Source organism: Lactuca sativa, chromosome 8, assembly GCF_002870075.4.
Source record: "Lactuca sativa cultivar Salinas chromosome 8, Lsat_Salinas_v11, whole genome shotgun sequence".
NCBI classification, from domain to species: domain Eukaryota; kingdom Viridiplantae; phylum Streptophyta; class Magnoliopsida; order Asterales; family Asteraceae; genus Lactuca; species Lactuca sativa.
The window spans coordinates 53,326,745-53,338,113 of record NC_056630.2 but is presented as its reverse complement, the minus strand read 5'-3'; positions in this window follow the sequence as shown (position 1 = coordinate 53,338,113).

The window sequence follows — 11,369 nt, the reverse complement described above, 5'->3', positions numbered from 1 at the left end:
AACGGAGTTCGTATGAGGAAGATATGAATTTTTGAAGTTTAATAAATATTTTCGATATTTAATTTAAATATAAATTTCGATATTATCCAGAGGGGGGAGTCAGCGACCCTATCTTCATTACGCCCAGCGTAATTCGGGTTTCCAGCCCCCTATAAAAGGGTGTCGAGGGCAGCCGAGTTCTTTGCTAATTTCTTCCCTTTCTCTCGCGTTTTTGCATCGTTTTTCGTGCAAGAATTATCCCGAAGCCCCGGTATCATTCCCGAGCCCCAAAGCAAGTCCCGAGGCCCTGAAGATCCCGAGAAGCGCAATTCCCGAGCCGAAGCTCTGCCCGCGAGGAGTCCGGTTTTTTGTGAAGATCTGTCAGATCTGCCGAAGAATACTAGTTCTACAAGCTGTAGTGCTGTTCGATCATCTTCTAATCAAGTGAGTGTGTGGTCACTTTCTTCTAACACATAAATATTAAGTATTTGCTATGAAATACGTGCTATGTGTGTAATATAAAGATGTTTATATGTGTGAGTGTGTAGTTACTTTCTTCTAACACATAAATATGAAGTATTTGCTACGAAATACATGCTATGTGTTTATATATTATTTGTCTATTTGATATGGGCATAGAATTGATGTTTTATACAGGTGATAAATGATTTAAACTGTATAAGTATTTATATCTACAAAAATGTTGGGTAGAACATGGGTAGATGGGATAGTTGGTGACTATGGAGTTAACGCCTATTGTATAAACCTTGGCGACGATGTGACTTCGTGCCTATTTGATGAACCTTGGCGACTATGGAGTTAGCGCACGTTGAGTAAACCTTGGCGACTATGGAGTTAGCGCTTGTTGAGTAAACTTTGGCGACTATGGAGTTAGCACTTGTTAAGTGAACCTTGGCGACTATGGAGTTAGCGCACGTTGAGTAAACCTTGGCGACTATGGAGTTAGCGCTTGTTGAGTAAACCTTGGCGACTATGGAGTTAGCGCTTGTTAAGTGAACCTTGGTGACTATGGAGCTAGTGCCTGACAGCTATGGATTTAATACCTGATAAATAAACTTTGGCAACAATGGATTTCATGCCAATTCCTTAGGTAAATCCTTAGGAATAAATGAATGAAGGATAGTTGGTTCTTAGGGTAAAACCTTAAGAAGATAATGGGGATGGGTAATTGGGTTGATTGTTTGCTGATTAAATATAATAATTATATTATTGTGGGTTGAAAACCCTATATGCTCACCAGGCTCCCAAGCCTGACCCACTCAGTTTTCTTTGCATTATAGGTAATGACACAAGAGTATAAGTTGGTGGACTTCACGAGAGGTTTTGGATTATAGATCAGTAGTTATAAATAACTATTGTAAGGTCTATTTTATATCGTTTATGCTTTTGGTCTGTATCGGAACATGACATCCCGAGGTTTTATTATTTAATGAAAATACATTTTCTTTAATAATTATGTTTGATAAATTCTTATCATAGTTTGTTTTGGGAATGAATTCCGCAACCGTTTTCTTTAAACGATCACTCTGATTTATAAAACAAAGCATAAACAAATCGGTCTTTTCTGGCCGTGAAATTGGGGATGTCACATCCTAGAGCTCCAGAGATTCTACTAAAATACTCTAAAAGTTGGGAGAAAATCATATTCAAAGGTGGGAGAGTATTTGAGAGAGATTTGGAGAGTTTGTAAGGAAAAACGGGTTGATTTCGCAACCTATTTATAGAACTTTTTAGAGGACATGATGCACAAATAAAGGTGCATGTTGCACACTTGGGTGGTGCCTAGAGGTGTCATGTGTCACATTCCTGGTGGTCCACATGTCTCCTTCTAGAAGTTTGCGCACCATACAGCGTGCGTATGCATGCAATTTTTTTTATTTTTGTGAATTCCTTAACTTCTTCATACGAGCTCCGTTTTCGACTTTCTTTATCTCCACACGTAGCTATTGATGAGATATACAACTTTCATTTAGACTATGATGGCTAATTTTTATTTTATTATTTATTTATTATTTTAGAAGGTTTACACTGTTAAACTCCGTTTAAAATTGATATCTTTTTCATACGACATCTATTCTTGAGTATCTTTATATCGACGAACTCTAATTTAATGAGATCTTCATCTCTTGTTTAGATTGTTTCGGCTAATAATCAACCGACTTAAATTTCAATTTCCATGCTAATATGGTTGCGTTGAAACTTCAAAAATCATAACTTTCTCAGATGATGTCAGATTTGGACGTTCTTAATATGCACGCTCTCGGTTTTATGATTACTAAAATTTTCGTTTAGATTACTTAAGCTAAAATTAATTTATCAAAATTTCACTTTTTATGATACATAGATTTGTGCTGGTTTAATCGCAAAACTTCGAAGAAGCACAACTTCTTCATATGAAGATGGATTTTAGATTTCTTTTTATGTACGGAACCTTTGTCACATATATTATAAATTTGGTTAAGATTTTATCCTAAATAATCTTCTATCAAAAATTTGTTTTTATTGCTTATTATATCTTATTTGTAACATCCCAAGTTCAAGAATATAAGTTCGGGGTGTTATGTGTAAATAAAGGAGTAGACTCGACGAGTAGGTGTCTTAACTTGTCGAGTCGGAGCGGGTGTTGGATACATGTTAAGTGACTTGACTCGCTGAGTCGGCGGCGGGACTCGACAAGTCGGTGTTGGGAAGAGAAAACCCTAATTTTAGGGTTTGCACCTTATTTAAAGGACCGTAAGTCCTCACCCCAGCCTCTTTGTTACCCCTTGAGAGTCAGGAAACCCTAATCTCATGTGTAAGCCATTGGAGAGAGTTTTGAAGCTTTGGAAGGTGTTTCTAGTAAAGGAGGATTATAGATCAAGGAATTTGTGTAGATCAAGAGTCTACTTCAGCTTGGGCACATCTTAGAGGTAACAAGTCGTTACCTTGATCTCTCCTCTTCTGGATCTACACATGGATGGAGTTTCGGGCCCTTTTAGCATGTTTAGGACCCATTTCGGGTTTTGGGTCTAGATCTGAGGTTGCAACTTCAGATCTAGACTTGTCTTGGTCCATGGAGGCATAAAGTATCAGCCCTTTTAACATGTATGTGAGCATTCTTGTCTTGAACCTTCTCTCTAGCTTGAGATGAGCAAATTCCACCTTGCATGCACGTAAAGTTGGAAACTTTACATGTAAAACTAGCCTTAGGATTCCAGATCTATGAGTTGGAAACAGTGGGATGGACTGAAATCGTCTGATTGGGGATGACTTAAGTGAACTCGGCGAGTGTGTTCTTGGACTCGACGAGTCGGGTTACAAACCCTAACCCATCTGGTTATGATGCGGATCGGTGAGTTAAGTGGAATCAGTGAGTTGGACATGATAGGACTCAGATTGAAGGACTCGACGAGTCATGGGGGGACTCGGCGAGTCGAGTCGCGAATTGTGGGGCTTCTGAGTTCATCAACTCGGCGAGTCACTAGGTTGACTCGACGAGTAGGGTCAACCAGGATGGTTGACTTTGACCAGAACTTTGAATTTGACCAAGAGTTTACCAGTTTGACTTCCAAGGCTATTTTGGTAAGTTGGGCACTTATAGATATGGTTTCATCAAAGTGTTAGGTGGTGGTTTTGTGGGGGTTATCGGCGGATTTGATCTGACCTCTTAAGTTCGGCATTGCAAGGTGAGTTATCCTCACTATGCTCAAGGGTCTAAGGAACCAAGGCTGGCCCTTTGAATTGTTATTTGAGATAATTACTATTGTGATATGATAGCTCAATATCCTGGTAGATAAGATGGTTACATGCTAGTACGATCGGTTAGATCAATATCTTGGTATAGCAGATGTGGTTATGCTTAGTGACCTATAGTTAGGTATGACTGTCTATATGCTGGTAGGAGATTACCTATTATATGTACACATGATTGATTATTAGTGGAGGGTATTCCATCCCGAGGATGATGGAGCCCTGGTATGTTGTCTTGGTAGACTGTTATATGATTATCTGATATAGGTGCACATGTTTGTTTGATAGTATGTGGGCAATCCAACCCGATGGTTGTGGGCTCAGAGTATTCCATCCCGAGGATGATTGGACTCATAGTAGGTGGGCATTCTAATCCGATGGTTGTGGGCCGAGAGTATTTCATCCCGAGGATGATTGGACTCGTAGTATGCTAGCATTCCAACCTGATGGTTGAGGGCCTGGGGTATTCCATCCTGATGGATGATTGGACCCATAGTAGTTATTGTATGTGTAGGAGTGTGGGCATTCCAACCCGATGGTTGTGGGCCAGGAGTATTCCATCCCGAGGATGATTGGACTCGTAGTATGTTGGCATTCCAATCCGATGGTTGAGGGCCAGGGGTATTCCAACCCGATGGTTGACTGGACCCATAGTTTGATGTTCATTGCTGTATGTGTATGGGTATTTTGGGGGTAACTCACTAAGCATTCGGGCTTACAGTTTCAGTTTATTGTTTCATGTACATCAGGAGATCGTGGCAAGGCAAAGGCATGATCGTATCGCTCCTCACTTTTATGATGTTGTTTCTGGGATACTCTAATAATAAACTATTTGGAAACCTTTTTGTAATAACTAATGGAATTGGGTTGCTTTCGAAAAGTTTGAATTGGTTTGAAACTTTTTGGATGTTACATTATTTGTCTAGCCCGTATCTATAGGCGTTATACAAATCAAGGCAAATCGACTGAAAATACCATTACATTTGACATCGAGTAGAAGAAGGCAAAATCATGGTGAATTGAGTATCATCATAGGATAATCTTGTTGATCCTCTGACAAAGGGATTAAACAAGATCAAGCACTTAGAGCATGCATTAGGCTAAGAGATAATGTTAGATTTTAGATTTTAGTAGTTAACTGATAATTTTTTGAAACAATGTAACATTAATAAATGTACTTGAATGGTGATTTATTAATAGAGAATTATTTATGTTCAAGTTGTTTGATAGCATTTGTCAATTAGTTTTGTGTTTCACTTTGCATGTTTTGCTTCCTGAGTATTAACTTATTAAAATTACCACAGTCAAACGTACTTCTGGGAAGTTGGTACCGACTCAAGACAATCATGAATCTTTTGTAGATTGTTCATGGGGATTGAACATTGCATAGGGATTGTTGCAATATTCATGAGTATTTAGAAAATGGGGATTTTGAGTATTGGTTAAACCTGTGCTTAGAGATTACTTCATGGATTTATCACGAGTAATTATAAGATGATAATATCTTCTATTCTTGAAACTAAGATATATAAGTCATAGTTCACGAATCTATTGGAAATTGGTTTGCATCAACACATCTATAACTGGTTGTCATCAAGTTTATTTCCATGTATAATTTGACGAGTAAAATGTATGATTATATAGTCAAAGTTTATTCATTCATTTTGCCTATTTAGGGAAAGCGATATCTTTGGGCCCCTCGGTGATTTTATATTGACATTATTTTTGGGTTTTATAGAAACCAAAATTGTACAATGCGGAAAACAATTAACAATTAATAGGGTACATGCATCCTATAAAAGATCTATGTCATACACCTTGATTGCAACATACAATGAACAACTAAACCTAACATAACCCTATTGTAATTCAAAATTACCAAGTAGATAGTTACATACCTTTTGATTTGCATTAGTAAACAAAGCACTTCAATCTCTTTGTAGTGTAGATCCTAGAAAGCTTAGCACCAAAAGCATGATATCTCTAATGACTCACAACCAAACCCTAGAACTAGAAGACAAGAAGAGAGAGGGGATAGGATATTTTTGGCCATTGTATTCTCTAGGGAATCTTATTAACAAAAATCATAGGCCTTTGGGTCATATTTATAGCTAAGGTAACTTAGCGACAAAGCAAGATTTGAATGATTAAATAATAGATTTAATCTCAGCTTAAATCCTTTCCTTATTTTCTACCAGGAGGCTTCTGGAAACCCTAGAATACATCATGATTTGATTCTCCACCTATATGGGTTCAAGAATCTTCACTCCTTGCTTAATTATGAACAATTACAATTCAACCATTGGACCTTTAATTAATTCCAATTAATCTTGAGTTAGTTCCAAATAAATTCTGATTATTAATTAATTAGTTCTAATTGATTTCATATTAGTTTATTAGTCATAATAAATTAATGAATCAATTTATTAGTCATAATAAATTAATGAATCGTTTTTTTGTATTTCCAATTAATATACTAATAAAATTATGTATTAAAAAACTATTTCTTTATAATTTACAATTGGTTTATCAATCATTTAATAATCTAATAAATTATCCTCTCTCTAAAATGTCATTCTAACAAAGTTCTAGTTATGAGGGTAAACCAAAAAGGACTTGCTTCTAATTACAAGAATATATCAATTTAGTTACTAGCTTAGACACTTTAATTCAATAGTCTCCCACTTGGATACGTCTGTAATTACAATTGCAAGTATAGACCTTGAACTAAACAGCAAAGAGTACTTTCCAAAGTCATTGCCGAACTCTGATTCAAATTAAATGTTAACCCTAAGATAAGTGATAAGTCATTTCTTCGTTCTACAAGATATTGTATGGACATGAGACATGGATTAGAATCAATCTCATAATTCAAGATTCTCTTTATTGATTTCCCTGATTTATGACGACTAAATTCAGACTACTAATTAAAAACATCAATTTAGTCCGGGCTTGTCCAAGCACTTCAGATGACGACAAAAAATCATCAACATGCTAAAAAATATAGCTTTTCCTGTTAAGCCAAAAGGAATGAATTATTTTAACTATAAAACCATACATTTTACTAACCAAATCGTGCGTGGAATTACTCTTTATAACACCCAACTACGAGATGTATTTGGGTAAATCAATGCACAACTGATTCGTAAACTACAAACTATATATCCCCGCTTAAGAATAGTAGATATTATTGTCTTAGAATTACCCGTGATAAAACCCATGAAGTAATATCTAAGCATGGGTTTATCGAATACTTAAAATCTCTATTTTCAAAGTACTCATGAATATTGTAGCAATTCCAATTTCAGTGTCTTAACATCAATTGACAATCTTCAATCAACTTATGACAGTCTTAATTCACTACTTAGTTCCAAAAGTATGAGTGACTATGGAATTTTGAATAATATTAAAATTACGTAGGGAAGCAAATATGCAAAGTGAAACACAATAATAAATTAATTAACAATGGTTTCAAACTTACTGAATATGAATAATTCCTATTATTTAATCACCATAGTAATTACGAATTTATTCATTGTATAATGTTTCGAGTAATAAACTAACCACTTGAATTAGATCACATCAGTCATACCTATGTTATGAACATGCATACTATGCCTCTCTGTGGTCCTTCCTTTGTAAATAGATCTACTGGACACTATTCCAATGATACACATTTCACATTCCAAATTCTTATCATTTAACTATGATGTAGTGGAATTTCATCTTTACATGCATTGTCTTTTTGTGATGTCGAGGCTCTAAAGTCATAGAGACTGAACCTACGATATTACAGAATGTTCCACTGTAACTTGTTATTCAGAACAATTCCATGGTAATGAAGTCTCAAATTCAAGATACACTTCTTGAATAATTTTCGTGCATTGAAGGTTCCAACTCACATGTAGATTCTATAATATTCTCCCGTCATGGAAACATTTCCATATTCCATATGACCAACATACTGACCAAGAATCATCTCAATCCAGAACGTGTCACTATGGTCCATCCTAACAATAGCATACTCCCACTGTCCACAAGCAACTAATTCTTCGGTAAAACCTTAGGACGTTCTTGACAGTTGTTTGAAAACTTCAGACACATACAATTCTAATCCTTTTCACACAATGCTAAAGGCATTTGAAAAATACAATATTCTAATATTATAGAGTATTTAATTGATCCTGTATCCAAAGCATATGGGACTCGACTCATTATTACAAGGTTCCAATATCTGTTCAATTATATGTTATAATATTTCCATATATATAATCTCCAATGTTGAAAATTTTCAACATGTTATTCATATATGCTTTTGACTAAGTTAAACTATACAGTCTAAACCTTTAGATTCATAACAATGTATGAGTTCCCTCTCCCTTATGTTCACTATAGCGAAACAATTTCTTAACTCTACAACTTGTAAAGTAGAAACACTATTTCCTACGATTCATATTGTCAACATGCAATACCAACATAACAATTATGATCCCACTATCTTTGACATGTACTCAGAAATCAACTAGACTTCTAAAAATCAATACCCTTTGACTTTCTTAAGGAAGTGCAGATTTCTGTTACGTGATATTTCAATAAGTCTCCATCTAGACTTCTGAAGCTTGTACACCTTAGCCGTATAATGTGTGTGTGTGTGTGTGTTTAAACCCTTTCTAGACAGATAAATATATCCCTCTAAAGTTCAAAGAATTCCTTGCCATTCCTCACAATTCAAAATATGATGAGGGATGTCGTTATCATATTGTGAATTTAAGAATGCAATTTACACAACCAACATCCATATAGATCAGATCTTCAAAATCTATTAGCGAAAGTATTTAATCATAATCATTTTCATGAATTAGAGAGAAACCTTTGCCACTTAGATTTTATGGTGCATACGTTCTCATCCATATGAATCTAACATTTCCAACCTACAGTTATAAGAAAAGGATTAGGGCAAACCAAATTCATATTTAGTTTCCTTCACGGATTGAAGTTTTCAATTTTTTTTATTTATATTTATAATTTCTTGCCTTCTGGTAACTCAAGGGTTTACGAGTGCTTCCATGTTGTTAGTAGCTCACCCATATTGACCAATGTACTTTCATTGACCAACACACTTTTGCTTTTATAGTTAAATGATGATCATAGAACTCATAGAAGTGCACATAAATTAGATTATGTCAATTAAACACAACAGGTTATAAACCTTAGGTCGTGTGCTTGTGATAAATAAAAGGATCACTATCGGTTGACTCTTGTATGTTCTCAAGATCAATACGATTCCCACTAACTTCTTGACTTATGAGCTTTATCTCAGGGAACATTTTTTGTTGAGTTAAAACAAATATTTAAAATTTTGTTTGGATTCCCAATAAGAAAACACTTAATAGAATTTATCTTAGTTTATCTTTTGTTTCTTGATTAAGGGAAACATCAAGGCTCCAATTCTAAATGTGTTAGAGTAAGGAAAGCATTCTTTACTCTACATATTACGAGGTGTCTTCATCATTCTTAATTTAAAGTTGAGTTTCAAGATATGTTTTATAGTTACTAGAGCATGGCTCTAGAACTTGACTGGAACAAAGTATGAGTCATCTTATGATCGAACCGTTTCCAACAATGTTCGATTCCACTTATTAGTCATACAATTGAACTAATATGTTTTGGTGGATTAATTGTGATACAATTCCACAATTACTAAGATGATCATAAAACATGATACTAAAGCACTCTCCTTTCATTTCATACAGGAGAATATTTTATCTTCCTGCTTAATAGATTCTTCTATTTGTTATGTTACTCTTCGAATCTTTTTTAAAAGTATCAGAATTATGCTTAATCTTATAGGCATAATCTTATTTGCTGAAGCATCAGTAAATCATGACAAAAAGATTTATTGTACCTTGTGGTGGACCAAAAAAGTCCATGACAACATGTACCTGATCCATTAGTCCTTCGCTTGTCTCACATAGATATGTGAACAATGAATTTGTCATAATTTTTTTAATGAGCAAGATTCACATATATCATGTAATTCAAATTGTATGACTCCAAGTTTCTGTCCAATTTGTGATGAGATTTCTCTTTATTTGGTTAATTATGATAATACCACAAACACGTTCTTGAAGAATCATTATCCAATATTAATATTTCTATTATTAGAAACATAACCAACACTTTTCATTAATGTCGTTACAAGGAAATATAAGATAAGGCAACTACATAAACCAAAACTTCATTTTATTGCTAAAAGGAAAATTGGAACAAGTCCTTAAAATACATAACAATGAAAAACTATATTTCTAGACATCTCCGAAGAGTGATAGCAATCTATTAAAACTATCCTAACTCCCTATTAGTAGCTCCAAATTCTAACCATCGAACCATGTGACCAAAGTCCATTTCCCAGGATCAGATTTAGCTTACTTCTCTCAAGCTTCCTGCCTTCTTTTAGATCCGTTAATGCCATCAAAATGCGATCATCACATAATATATTAAGATTCTAAGAATACGAACTTATGGATTTAGATAATGGATGTACCTGAAGTAGAGTCACACAAATTGAGTTCCCAATCTTTAAGATCCTTCTAGTATTTTGAGCAACTTCGCAACCAATGTCCCTTCAATTGGAAGTAGAAATATATGGACACTTTGGTTTTAGCACATGTAATGATCCTAGAATTGAATTTTATCTTTACCATACGATCAAACTGTTTGATCTTGGACGACCCTTTTCCATAGGGAAGAGAAATCTTTTTCTGGATCACCAATGTTACCATTTTTAACGTCCATGGAACTCTTCGAATTAGACCCTTTAAGCAACTCTGCTTCAGATGTGTTCTTAAGAATTCCTCCTTCAACAACTATCAACATCTTGGTAAATCAATTAGGGTCACGTCAAGATTCCTCCTATGAAATTTCTTAACAAACTGACCATATAAGTAAGGAAGAGAAAGAAGAACCAAATCAATGGCTTGCTCCTTTGGGAATATGACACCATCCGACCCAATTTGTCAATGTACGATTGCTTTTTAGAACATGCATACATACAAAGTTTCCAACATGATGTTTGTGTGCCAATAAGGCAGAAGTGGTCTCATATCTTTCAACATGAGGAAAATGTGATGTTGAGAGAGTCACAGAAGGAGGAGGTGGAAGAGTTGAAGAAGTATGATGTCTAGTTCCAACATTCCCCAAAAAAGACAACGCTTTTTCACCTTTATCAGAATATGGAAGATCATCTTTAGAAGAAAAATGAAAAACATTTCTAGAAGAACGAGGAAGACCATCATTATCTTAATTAGACATCTAAAATTTTGGGAGAGATAAAATTCAAGTTAGTTGATTTTAATCCTTAATTATTAACCCATAATTTAAATTAAGGCTACTATCTATATTTTCGATTTGAATTTTGAAGAGGGATGTCATAATCATATTCAAATCTTGTAACATTCCAAGATTTGTCATTTATAGTCCCTAGGGATGGAAGGGTAAAGCCATATACAACCTAAGGGCTTAGTTGAAATTTTGGGACCAGGAGGAGTACACCGCATGTAAATAAGGGTATGCTAAGCATACTAGGCGCACCCTAGTACGCTGGGCGTACAATTGTCTATGCTGGGCATACTCATATCAGA